This window comes from Mirounga angustirostris, unplaced genomic scaffold (genome assembly GCF_029215605.1).
Source record: "Mirounga angustirostris isolate CCGP_5_RB_7025 unplaced genomic scaffold, mMirAng1.0.hap1 SCAF_11, whole genome shotgun sequence".
NCBI classification, from domain to species: domain Eukaryota; kingdom Metazoa; phylum Chordata; class Mammalia; order Carnivora; family Phocidae; genus Mirounga; species Mirounga angustirostris.
The window spans coordinates 11552496-11566115 of NW_026991719.1; the positions used below are offsets into that span (position 1 = coordinate 11552496).

The following is a 13620-nucleotide window of genomic DNA, read 5'->3' on the forward strand; positions in this document are numbered from 1 at the left end:
TAGAATCTTTATAAAGCTTTACAAACAAGGTGGTACACATTCCATTGTGTTTGTTACAGAATTTTCTGGTTAACTTGTGGCAAAGTACTTGAAATAGTTATCAACTTAAAAATTAGTTAATTATTTTTCTTTCATCAGAAGGCTGTTGTCCTCATTTTCTGGCAAAGAACAGAAGCTTTGCCTGATGACAAGTGGCTATCATTAGTTGGCTACTTACAGACTTAAAATTAATGCACTAATGTGTCTCTTCAAGGTACATAATAACATTTTGGCAAAATGTGCAAAAGTACCTGATTTTTTTTTTCAGAGATATTTTATGGAGAAAACATTTCCAAAAGAAATGTTTGGAAAAATGTCCAACCTTATGTAATTTTTGTCACCAAAAATGATATAAGCATATCACTTATAAAAATATTATCATAAATATATACAGACAAGCCTCGAAATGGAATATTCTAAACTGAAAAATATCTTTAAAATGCAAAGGTTGACTGGCTTTTAAGACCACTAAAATATACGCAAATGCAAAATTTTCATAAATTGGCAAGGACTGATTTGTATCATGGAAAATGGAAATTAATAACCAAATTACAACAAAAACTTTGGCATAAATGGTGAATGGATTTTTTTTAAAAATGAGCACCACGAATCAGAAGCAGTAGGTAATGAAGGTCTTATAAAATGCAGTGACGGATTTCAGAGCGCAGAAGCTGAGGTCATCACTCTTTGCAGTTGGAGATCTAAGAGATATATTTTCACGGTCACTACAGCAATACAATAGACAAAGCTGCCAGGTGCTGCCAGGTTCTGTGTGAGGTTCAGGGCCACCAGGATAAGTGAAGTCATTCCTGCCTTTCATTCAGTTGTAAATAAATTTGCTGGCACAGGCCTGCATCAGCATCTTAAATGCCTACACAGCAGCCCACCTACCTGTTTGCTGAGTATGGAGGGACATCTGCACAGCACACAGCCTATAAACAGTGAAGACAGGGCATAAGTGGAAGGCAAAACAGAAGGAAAATCCAACTACACAGATGCTTCTCTCAATTTTTCAAATGCTTTTCTCTTCCTTGTATCTCATCGAGTTCTTGGTCTATGACCAAATATTATTTGGAAAACGTAAGGCCCATATGTTTATACAGGTAAAGTTTTGTTTTTGTTTTGTTTTTTGTAAATGCTCTTTTATAGTATATTGGGCTGTTTTCCAAATCCTTGACCAAACATGATGCTAGAAATGATGAGATCACTTCTGTGAGGTGATTCTGCTGGGAAAAATGTTTGGTACTACATCCACAGTTGAATTTTTATTAAATTTTATTCTACAGGCTATGCTCTCATTGGCTCCTACACAAATTTCCTAGCTCTAGCTTCATTTTGTTGATTAATGATTCTAACTTTCAATTTAATTATCAAATTTGTTGATACGAGACTTAAAAACCACATATAGTAGGGGCGCCTGGGTGGCTCAGTCGGTTAAGCATCTGCCTTCTGCTCAGGTCATGATCCCTGGGTCCTGGGATCGAGCCCTGCATCGGGCTCCCTGCTCAGTGGGGAGCCTGCTTCTCCCTCTCCTCCCTGCTTGTATTCTCTGTCTCTCCTTCTCTCTCTCTCTCACATAAATAAATAAATAAAATCTTTAAAAAAAAACACAAAAAAACCCCACTTATAGTAGAAAGTCTAAAAATCCTTGGCCTCAACCATATGCTAAAAGTAGAGATTCCCAACATTTATGAAATAAGATAGTGCCTAATACTCTAAATATATTGGGTTTCCTAATACACAACCTCTATTCCACCCTCTTCACCATCAAAAAAAAAAAAAGTATTTGTAACATCTCTTTATTTGAAAAGTAAATTTATTTTTAAGTTGTACTTTTAACATAGATTAGTCCTTAAAGTAATCAAAGATAATTGAAGGTGTATAAAAACAAAAGGCCTAGATTAAAGGACAGGTACACTTATGTTGCCTTCTTGTGTTAAGTATAGTAAAGTACTAGGCTAATCCTATACTTTACTATTAACCTACTAATATAACTCTTTACTACTATACTATACTATACTATACTATACTGTATGGACCCATAGAGGGCCCATATATGAGTTACTATAATGCCAGCTACTGAAACAAATATTTAGACTGTTAAAGGCATAGAAATTAAACACTCATTTTTTACTCATATACAGTCCAGTCAGTGGTGAAAAGGAAACCTAGGATAATGGTATTATGATTAAGAAAGTGGTTTTTATAGGGAGACATCTGGGTTCAAAACCTCAACTCTACCACTTAATAATGGTGAAACCTTTGGCACTTTACTTAACCATTCTGTATCAGAGATAGGCAGAGACTAAGGAGACACAATTAAATTCAACATGAGATCCAGGACCAGAAAAAGGCTCTTAGGGGCGAAACCAGAGAAAGTCACAAAAGAGCTGTAGGTTAGTTAATAGTGCTGTGTCAAAGTCGATTTCCTGGCTTTATTTTTTTTTAAGATTTTATTTATTTGACAGAGAGAGAGCACAAGCAGGGGGAATAGCAGGGAGGGGAAGAGGGAGCGCAGGGAGTGATGTGGGGCTCAATCCCAGGACCCTGGGATCATGACCTGAGCCGAATGCAGAAGCTTAACCGACTGAGCCACCCAGGAACCACCCATTTCCTGGTTTTAACTGTCATACAATGGCTATGCAAAATGTAAGCATTAGGGGCAGCGGTGTAAAGGCTTTATCTGGGGGCACCTGGGTGGCTCAGTCGTTAAGCGTCTGCTTTCGGCTCAGGTCATGATTCCAGGTCCTGGGATCGAGCCCTGCATCGAGCCCTGCATCGAGCCCTGCATCGAGCCCTGCATCGAGCCCTGCATCGGGCTCCCTGCTCAGTGGGAAGCCTGCTTCTCCCTCTCCTGCTCCCCCTGCTTGTGTTCCCTCTCTCGCTGTGTCTCTCTCTCTGTCAAATAAATAAAATCTTTAGAAAAAAAAAAAAGGCTTTATCTGGGAACTCTCTGTACTATTTCAGGAGCTGTTCTCTATGTCTAAAATTCTTTACAAGTAAAAAGCTTAAAAAAGAAACATTTAAAAGATCTTTTAGTGTAGTGGCATTTTGTCTGACCCTGTCATCTGGTAGCAAGGTTGTGAGCATGGCACCTAACCTATAACTGTCACTTCAGTTTAGTTATTGGTGGGTTCACAAGTGGCCTCAGTTAATCTGGCATTTCCAAGCTTTGCAACTCTTGTCCTCGGGGAGGGAAAGGTCTGCAGAACACATGAATAAAGAAGAGGGGCAGCAGGAAATTTGCAAAGAAAGAAATGATGGGTAACTCCTGTCCCCTCAAAATCCCCTAACGGAAAGAGGATCCAGAGGATAGCTAACTTTCTTTCACAGCAGGGATTGGATCGGAGTCTGATGGCATCATCAGTATTGACAACAGCAGTAAAAACAAGGAAAAGCCCATATCTGCCATGAAGACATTTTGAAAAGGTACCTCCATGTTCATAGTTGAGGCTACTTGACCCAGTGGGTGATTTGTATAGTCCATTTTTCCTTCTCCTTTTGTGCCCTCTGCCTTACATGTCCAGGGTACCTGGATTCCGAAATGCTGCATGAACTGCTCTGGTGTCTCTATTGTGTGGTCTGCAGCAAAGCAATGGAAACCGAGAGGCAGAAGGCAGTAATTGGCTTATCTCATGTTTTGACACAGAGACAAATCTATTCTCTGCTGTCGTTCACGTGAGGCTTCTCCAAACTGTGTGGCTTTCATGTCAGATTCGTCTGACAGCTAGTAAAGACTCCAGGGAGGTTGGAATTTATCTGCACCAAGTGAACTGACATGAAAGGGTGAGAGAAGAGGGATGCAGTTAGAATACAAAGCCAGGCTGGGACTTAACTGCCTCTCTAGACCTCGGGGGTTGGGGGGAGGTTTCTTCCTCTTCTGACACTGGAAAATGAAGGAAGCATTTCCTGCCTCGACCATTTCCACCTGGAGTGAGTGGCACTTTCCCACTCTAGGCATGGCCTCGAGATCAGTTATTTGGGTCATTATCTTTGCCTCAGTTGCAAGATGGGGGTGGCAGAAGGGCAGAGACCTGTCAGGAGGGATACATGAGTTCACACCTATAAAAAACTTAAAACCGTGCCAGGCACCTTGTAAGCTCAGTCAGTATTAGCCACTGTTGTTCATGAGGATACTATTATTGCTACCAGAACACTGTATGGGGGAGGGGGTATTTGAAGTGAACAGGAGATAGGCTTTGCGGTCAGAACACGTGGATCAGGGGCGCCTGGGTGGCTCAGATGGTTAAGTGTCTGCCTTCGGCTCAGGTCATGATCCCAGGGTCCTGGGATCGAGCCCCACATCGGGCTCCTGACTCAGCGGGGAGTCTGCTTCTTCCTCTCCCTCTGCCTCTCCCACTGCTCATGCTCGCTCTCTCTCTCTCTGTATCTCTGTGTCTCAAATGAATAAATAAAATCTTTAAAAAATAAATTAAAAAAAAAAGAACACGTGGATCAGGATACCGATTCCAGCACTCCCTAGTTGAGAGATCTGAAGGAAACGAAGTCTCAGTGGCCTTAACTATAAAGGGATAAGAGTGCCTTACTTCAGAGGTATTGATGAGGTTCACAAGAGAAAAAGGACCGGTTGCTTGATATAAAGTAAGCATTATTCCTATGAGCATTAAATCAGTGACCGGCAGAAGTCAGTGATGTTCTGAGTGCAGGCCCCTCCCAGGCTGCACTGGCGGCCATTGGTCCTTTTCTGTAATGGATGAGTGGATGGCCTCACACATACCCTGGAAAGCTGGGGGTGGAAGAATCTTGAAAATCATCTGGCTTCCTTGTTTTAAACATTTTAAGCACACGGCTGTTGGGCAGCAAGCTACACCCAGACCTCACTCACTTGGCTCGTTTCCAGCCCAGCTTTCTCCCAGGTTCTGCGATTAGGCTGAGACCAAGTAAACAAAGACTGGCGAGCTGGGTGAAGTCATTTGGGACAAAACTAATAGAATTTTCCCAGCTGTGTTTGTTTTGTTTACACCATCTACCCATTCTTATTTAGAGACTGTTATCTGACAGCTTTGAAGTACACACACAAATGAAGGGTGGAATTAGTACTCAGAAACTGTGAAGCCCAAGATTATAGCCTTTCTTGTATGATTTTATGCCAGGAGTCAGCAAACTACAGCCCCGCATTCTAAAATCAGACCATCTTCTATTTTTGTGAATAAATCTCTTGGAACACTAGCACGCTCCCTCGTTCACGTACCAGCTGTGGGCGTATTCACACTGGAAGAGTCACCGAGGAGTAACAGCCAACGCTGTATGGTCCCACAAAGCCTAAAATAGTTACTCTCTGGCCCTCTACAGTAGAAGTTTGTGGACCCCTGGTCTCGGTCCACAAACTAATGTAGTAGACAAGAGCATTAAACATCATTTGCTCAAATGGATATCTTTTAAAATGTGGACACCAGGCTTAGAGAATTTAGCATAAAAGTCATAATTCTCAATACTTCTTAAAGAATAAAGGCCACTGGGTAAATCTGTTCTCTAACATCAGTGCAGTAAAAAGAAAATATGAAACTCAAATATGCCCGTCCACTCTGAACATCACAGAAATGTAATATAAGTAAATAGTTGTGAAGTATTCCACATTCCTTGCAAAAAAAGATTCTATAAAAGAGCACAGAGAAATAGGTGAATAGGCCATGTGTCATATGCTTCAAAGTAAAGTGTCTAATGCCAGTCAAGTTATTCTCTTTATAAGTGGACATCAAAACACAGTGGAAGCTTGCAAGCATCATGGGATGGTGCAGACACTTGGAAACTACCATGGCTGAGAAACAGGGTAGATGTTACTTTGATTATCAGCATCCGCCTCCTCAAATTCACACAGAACTTTTAACAAATGATTACAGTCATCAATTTAGCTACTAAAAAGAAAGTTAAATAAAAAAACACAATCTCGTAAAGCCTTCTAAAAGTCTACCCAAACCATCAGTCTTTCTCAGATAAACTCTCAGGTGCTCCACTTTCAATTTGAGAGAACAGAAACATATTTTTAGTCCTGGGAAGATAACGGTCATTTTCTCTCCTGATCAGGTCAAAGCCTTCTGATTGGTGTGACCTGCAGAAAAGCTCTTGGTTGCCACTTAGATTTTAAAATACTGCATTTTCAGGGCGCCTGGGTGGCTCAGTCGTTAAGCGTCTGCCTTCGGCTCAGGTCATGATCCCAGGGTCCTGGGATCGAGTCCCACATCAGGCTCCCTCCTCGAGGGGAAGCCTGCTTCTCCCTCTCCCACTCCTGCTGCTGGTGTTCCTGCTCTCGCTATCTCTGTCTCTGTCAAATAAATAAATAAAATCTTTAAAAAATAAAATAAAAAATAAAATAAAATAAAATACTGCATTTTCTCCTGCAAAACTTCTCATTCACATACTAATTGAATTTCCCAATAAGCTGAGAGGCTTGGACAAAATGAAGAAATTGTACTGATCATCTAGTGTCGTGACTGAGAAGTTAGGCTCTGGAGTCAGAAAGCCCTGGTGCCACATGTAAGACTTTATGCAAGCCAAAATCCCTGAGGCTCAGTTGCTTCATCTGTAAAATGGATATTAATAATAGCACTACCTCATAAGGTTTTTGTGAAGATTAAATGAGATAAAGCATAAGAAGTGCTTAGAAAATTGGGGCACCTGGGTGGCTCAGTCAAGCATCTGCCTTCGGCTCAGGTCATGATCCAAGGGTCCTGGGATCGAGCTCCACATTGGGCTCCCTGCTCCGCGGGAAGCCTGCTTCTCCTTCTCCCACTCCCCCTGCTTGTGTTCCCTCTCTCACTGTGTCTCTCTCTCTGTCAAATAAATGAATAAAATCTTTAAAAAAAAAAAAAAAAAGAAGTGCTTAGAAAATTACCTGGACAGAGGAAGTGCTCAATACTTTTAACTGCTTAAGCATTATCTTTAGCATGATTTTAATAAAGTTAAAATTAATAGCATTGCCATATTTGTAACAGGAAAGTATAAAATGAAATGTTGAGGGGTGTGTATGTGCTTGCGCATGCACACGTGTAAGAGAAATCCTCTCTCTAAACAATTCTTCTAATCTTGCTGAATTTTACTGGATTCTTGGCTTACACATTGGAATCACCTGGGGAAATTTAAATATCCTGATGCCAAGGCCACATTCCAGAGCAATCCAAAGTCTCTGAGCATAGGGTCTAAATCATCAGAATCTTTCCAAATTCCCAAGTGATTCCAATGTACAGCCAAGATCCAAAACGACTGATCGAAAGTGACCTTTCTCGTGGGAAGTTAGTGGAATGTTGACATTACTATATAGCTCCTAGCTGAGATACAATATAGAATCCAACATCACAATCTTCCCACAAATCCCCCCCCAAAAAACAGATTTTATTGTAAAATCCAGCTCTTCTGGATTTCCTATTATTGAATGACACCATCAGTGTCATCCTACATTTCTTCTGCCTCATTCTTCACATAAACTGAGGCTCCAAGTTCCATCAGTTGGGATCCATCTTGGTACCTTGTAACCATCTCTCCCTCCCTGTTACCTCAGCCTCATCTGAAGTTCAGATCATTATATTCTCTGTCTCAGACTGACACAATTATCTCACGGTTGGTCTCTATATCCCTGGTATGTCCTTATTCAACTTCTCTGTCTTAGTCTAGGTTCCCCAGAAGCAGATACAAAGACAAGGATTCAAAGACAAATAGTATTTTGGGGGAGGTGAACCCAGAAAACATCAGTAGGGCAGTAGTTTTAACCCACAAGGGGTAACAACTGAGGCCCCCAGGGATATTTGGCAATATCTGAATATATTTTTGTTTGTTACAATTTGGGGGGGTGCTACTGGACTGTAGAGGGTAGAGATCAGGAATGTTGTTAAACTTCCTACAATGCATAGGACATTCCCCTTACCCCCACCCCAACAACAACAACAGCAAAGTATTAGGTAATTTCAAATGTCAATAGTGCCCACGTTGAGACACCCTGCAGTTGAGAAGTAAGAAAGTGAAATAGGAAAGAGAAAGAAGCCAAATAAAAGTATATTATCTAACTAGTTAGCACTGTGGGCAACCATAGCTCAGTCCTGCTACTCTAGGAAACAGTATAGACCACATGCCTCAAAATTATCCTACACAAGGGGTGTGGGAGCAAGGGTATTTATATACTAACCACTGTAAGTTATCAGTGAGTGCTGCAGCAGTCGAAGTATGAGTTGTCTAATTCTCCCATATTTCTAGTCTGCTGTGTATGGGAGCAGGGAAAGAATAAGGTTTCATCAGTTAGAGAAGGCCATCACGCAGTTGGTCAGAAGTCTGCAATGGTAAATTCCAAGGTATATGGGTAGGACAGCATCTGCTAAACATCTTTCACATAAATGCCAGAAGAGTCATTCTAGAGCTTAATCAGAGCATTCTTCCATTGATTTTTCCTTTCTCCTTAAGATAAAAGCCAAGTTCTATAAGATGGCATACCAGACACTCCACGATGGAGCACTATCCATCCCACTAGTCCTGAATCCTCTGTATCAAACAGAATTGGACTTTATAACTCTAGGTTTCACATACCAACTACCTCTAGAACAGTGATTATCAACTTGGATGCACATTAGAATTACCTAGGGTGCTTTCAAGAAATATTCTTCCTGGAGACTTCTGGGGAAGATGATGGAACAGGAAGATCCTAAATTCACCCTGTCCCATGATACAACTAGATAACACCCACATCAGTGTAAATAACCCGAAAAAATGACCCAAAGCCTGGCAGAACAGACTCTTCACAGCTAAATGTAGAGAAGAGGCCACATCCAAGAGGGTAGGAAGGGCAGAGACACAGTTGGGAGCTAAATAGACTGGCAGGACTGTCCGAGGGAGAGAGGAACACCGTGGGCACAAAGAGGGGAGAGAAAGCAGACCTTCACACAAAGCACCATAAGGCACAGGGAATCCCCATGGGGAAGATGAATCCCCTTAACATTTGGCTTTGAAACCAAAAGGGGCAGAATTTTGTGAGTTCTTACAATCAGTGGAGCTTAACACCCAAAACTTTGAAAATCGGCAGCCTTGGCCATGGGAGAGCCAGGAAGGTGAGAGGAAACTGAGTCCCCACCCTTTGAAAGCAGTTTGAAAAAACATCTTGGGGTATATGGGCAGGAGATTTATTTACTGACTTCAGAGCATGTGCTAGAGGGGCAGGGATTTTTTAGGGGACTTCTCCAGGAACAAAGGAACTGGCAGGTGTCATTTCCCTCCCCACTAGCCTAGACACATGGACATCTGTGGGAACCAGCACAACACAGCACTCTCCACCTAGCTTGCAAACAGTGTGGCCTGCCCATGCATGCTTCTGTGGACACACTCCTCCAGCCTGGCCTGGGCCCCAGGTTTCCTCCTACAGCAGGCCATTGAAAGCCTTGCTAATACCACATGCCCCACCCCCAAGGTCTTCTGCAAATCCACCCCCTCCAATGCCAGCCTCCTCCTGGGGAGCTGTAGTTCCCCTCCTGCAGTGGACTTGTGCAGATCTTGCTAGTACCACACACTCTGCCACCACGATCTCCTGTGGATTCTCTTCCTCCAGTCTGGCGGCAGGAGTTTTCTAAAGCAGTTTCAGTTCCCTTCCTAGAACAGACCTGTGCAAACCCTGCTAACACTGTGTGCCCCACCCCTACATTGTCCTGTAGTCCTGCCCCCTCCAATACCACCTTGGCCAGAGCCCAGTGAAAGTAGTGCCACATGTTTGGCAGTGTGCAAGCAACCCTGATGGGCCAGCACCACTCCAAAGTGACTTCTGCCCTGGGGAGAGGGGAAGATAACCACAGACGCCAGTCTGACTATAGCCCAGCAGTGGGATGGGAGCTGACATCTGGTCTGACTGTAGGTCCTGCCCAACAACTGAAGCTTCTTAGCGGACAACACAGGAAAGCACACTGGAGTCCAGTGCTACTGCATCTCTGGCAAACACCTGGTTTGACTCAACTCAAGCCCAACGTGGCCCCAGATTGGCCAACTAACAATACGGGGACTAAACCCTGCCCATGACAGGCAAGGAGCGCCATTGCAGATGACTGGACTGAAGGCAAAAGCAGCTCAATCACAATAGTAGGGCACATGCCACACACATAAGAGACACCCCTGAAGTGCCAGGTTCTGGTGAACAGGGGACATTGCACTGAGGGCACTACAGGACCTCTTCTTCATAAGGCCACTACCTTCAAGAGCAGGAAATGTAGCTAACATTCCTAATACATAGAAATGGATACAGAGAGACAAAATGAGACAGAGAAATATGTCCCAAATGAAAGAACAGGACGAAATCACAGCAAGAGAGCTAAGTGAAATGGAGATAAGCAATATGCCTAACAGAGAATTTAAAGTAATGGTCATAAAGATACTCAGTGGATTTGAGAAGAGTGGAGGACCTCAGTGAGACCCTCAACAAAGAGACAGAAAGCATAAAAAAGAAATAATAAGAGATGAAGAATTCAGTAATGCAATAAAAATACAGTAAATGGAATAAATTGTAGACCAGAGGAAGCAGAAGAATGGATCAACAACCTGGAGGACACAGTAATGGAAAGCAATCAAGCTAAATAGGAGAGAGAAAAATAATAATAATAAAGAAGAACAGGTTAAGAGAACTCAGTGACACCATCAAGCATAACATTCACATCATAGAGATCCCAGAAGGAAAAGAGAGAGAATAGGGCACAGAAAATTTATTTGAAGAAATAATAGCTAAAAACTTCCCTAATCTAAGGAAGGAAATCAAAATTTAGATCAAAGAGACACAGAGAACCCATAACAAAATCAACCCAAGGAGATTCACACCAAGACATGTAACAACTAACATGGCAAAAAGTAGTGACAGAGAATTTTAAAAGCAGCAAGAGAAAAGAAAATAGTTATATATAAGGGAAACCCCATAAGGCTATGAGCTGATTTTCAGCAGAAACTTTGCAGGCCAGAAGAAAGTGGCATGATATATTCAAAGTGCTGAAAGGAAAAAACCTGCCACCAAGAACACTCTATCCAGTAAGGCTATCATTGAGAATAGAAGGAGAGAGAGTTTCCTAGACAAACAAAAACTAAAGGAAATCATGACCACTAAACCACCCCACTAAACCACCCTACAAGAAATATTGAAGGGAACTTTTTTCAATGGAAAAAAAAAAAAAACATAAGTAGGTATAAGAAAAGTAGGAAGCAGAAAGTCAGTAAAATTAAGTATATCAATAAAAATTAGTCAAAAGACTTACAAATTAAAAGGATGTAATGTATGACACCATATACCTAAAACATGGTAGGGAGAGGAATAAAGAATGGGTTCAAACTTAAGGGACCATCAAGTTAATATAGACTGCTATCTGCATAAGATGTTATATATAAACCTAATGGCAACCAGAAATCAAAAACCAGTAATAGATATACAAAAAATAAAGAGAAAGGTATCTAAGTATATCATTAATGAAACCCAGCAAACCATGAGAGAAAAGAACAAGAGAAGAAAGGAAAGGAGAACGACAAAAACAACCATAAAACAAGTAACAAAATGGCAATAAGTACATACCTATCAATAATTACCTTGAATGTAAATGGATTAAATGCTCCAATCAAAAGACATACGGTGATGGAATGGTTTAAAGGAAAAAAAAGACCCATCTATATGTTGCCTACAAGAGACTCATTTCAGAACTAAAGACACCTGCAGAGTGAAAGTGATGGGATGGAAAAGCATTTATCATTCAAATGGAAGTGAAAAGAAAGCTGGGGTAGCAATATTAATATCAGACAAAATAGGCTTTAAAACAAAGACTGTAACACACACAAAGCAGGACACTATATACTCATAAAGGGAACAATCCAACAAAAAGATACAATAATTGCAAATATTTATGCATGCAACATGAGACCATCCAAATACATAAAGCAGCTAATAACAAAAAAGGAAGTAATCAATAGTGATACAATAAATGTAGGAGACTTTAACACCCAACTTATGTCAATACATAGATCATCCAAACAGAAAGTCAAGAAGGAAACAGCAATTTTGAATGACACATCGACAGATGGATCTAACAGATATATTCAGAACATTACATCCTAAAACAGCAGGATACATATTCTTTTCAAGTGCACATTGAACATTCTCCGAAAGAGATCACATATTAGGCCACAAACCAAATCACAACAAATTCAAAAAGATTAGTCATACCATGCATCTTTTCTTTTCTTTTTTTTTTTTTGAGAGGCATGCGCATTTTTTTATTATGTTATGTTAATCACCATACATTGCATCATTAGTTTTTGATGTAGTGTTCCATGATTCATTGTTTGCGTATAACACCCAGTGCTCCATTCAGTACGTGCCCTCCTTAATACCCATCACCAGGCTAACCCATCTCCCCACCCCCCTCCCCTCTAGAACCCTCAGTTTGTTTCTCAGAGTCCATAGTCTCTCATGGTTCATCTCGCCCTTCAATTTCCCCCCCTTCATTTTTTCCCTTCCTCTTATCTTCTTTTTTTTTTTTTTTAACATATAATGTATTATTTGTTTCAGAGGTACAGGTCTGTGACTCAACAGTCTTACACAATTCATGGTGCTCACCACAGCACATACCCTCCACAATGTCTATCACCCAGCCACCCCATCCCTCCCACCCCCCACCACTCCATCAACCCTCAGTTTGTTCCTGAGATTAAGAATTCCTCCTATCAGTGAGGTCATATGATACATGTCTTTCTCTGATTCACTTATTTCGTTCAGCATAATACCCTCCAGTTCCACCCACGTCATTGCAAATGGCAAGATTTCATTCCTTTTCATGGTTGCATAATATTCCATTGTATATATATACCACCTCTTTTTTTTTTTTAAGATTTTATTTATTTACTTGAGAGAGAGAATGAGATAGAGAGCATGAGAGGGGGGAGGGTCAGAGAGAGAGGCAGACTCCCTGCTGAGCAGGGAGCCCGATGCGGGACTCGATCCCGGGACTCCAGGATCATGACCTGAGCCAAAGGCAGTCGCCTAACCAACTGAGCCACCCAGGTGCCCGACCTCTTCTTTATCCATTCATCTGTCGATGGACATCTTGGCTCTTTCCATAGTTTGGCTATTGTGGACATTGCCGCTATAAACATCGGGGTGCACGTACCCCTTCGGATCCCTACATTTGTATCTTTGGGGTAAATACCCAGTAGTGCAATTGCTGGGTCGGGTGGTAGCTCTATTTTCAACTTTTTGAGGAACCTCCATACTGTTTTCCAGAGTGGCTGCACCAGCTTGCATTCCCACCAACAGTGTAGGAGGGTTGCCCTTTCTCCGCATCCAGGCCAACATCTGTCATTTCCTGACTTGTTAATTTTAGCCATTCTAACTGGTGTGAGGTGGTATCTCATTGAGGTTTTGATTTGGATTTCCCTGATGCCGAGCAATGTTGAGCACTTTTTCATGTGCCTGTTGGCCATTTGGAAGTCTTGTTTGGAAAAATGTCTGTTCATGTCTTCTCCCCATTTCTTGATTGGATCATTTGTTCTTTGGGTGTTGAGTTTCAGAAGTTCTTTATAGATTTTGGATACTAGCCCTTTACCTGATATGTCATTTGCAAATATCTT

At 41.5% G+C, this 13620-nt stretch overlaps 1 long non-coding RNA gene across 1 annotated transcript in view; it reads right to left on the reverse strand.

Annotated features, from left to right (window-relative positions):
* The window catches only part of LOC129045800 (uncharacterized), a 239935-nt gene that overhangs the window by 123365 nt on the left and 102950 nt on the right, over positions 1–13620 (reverse strand). The window contains exon 5 of the long non-coding RNA XR_010406040.1: positions 931–971. This is a non-coding gene — a long non-coding RNA (uncharacterized LOC129045800). The remainder of the gene's footprint in view (positions 1–930; positions 972–13620) is intronic.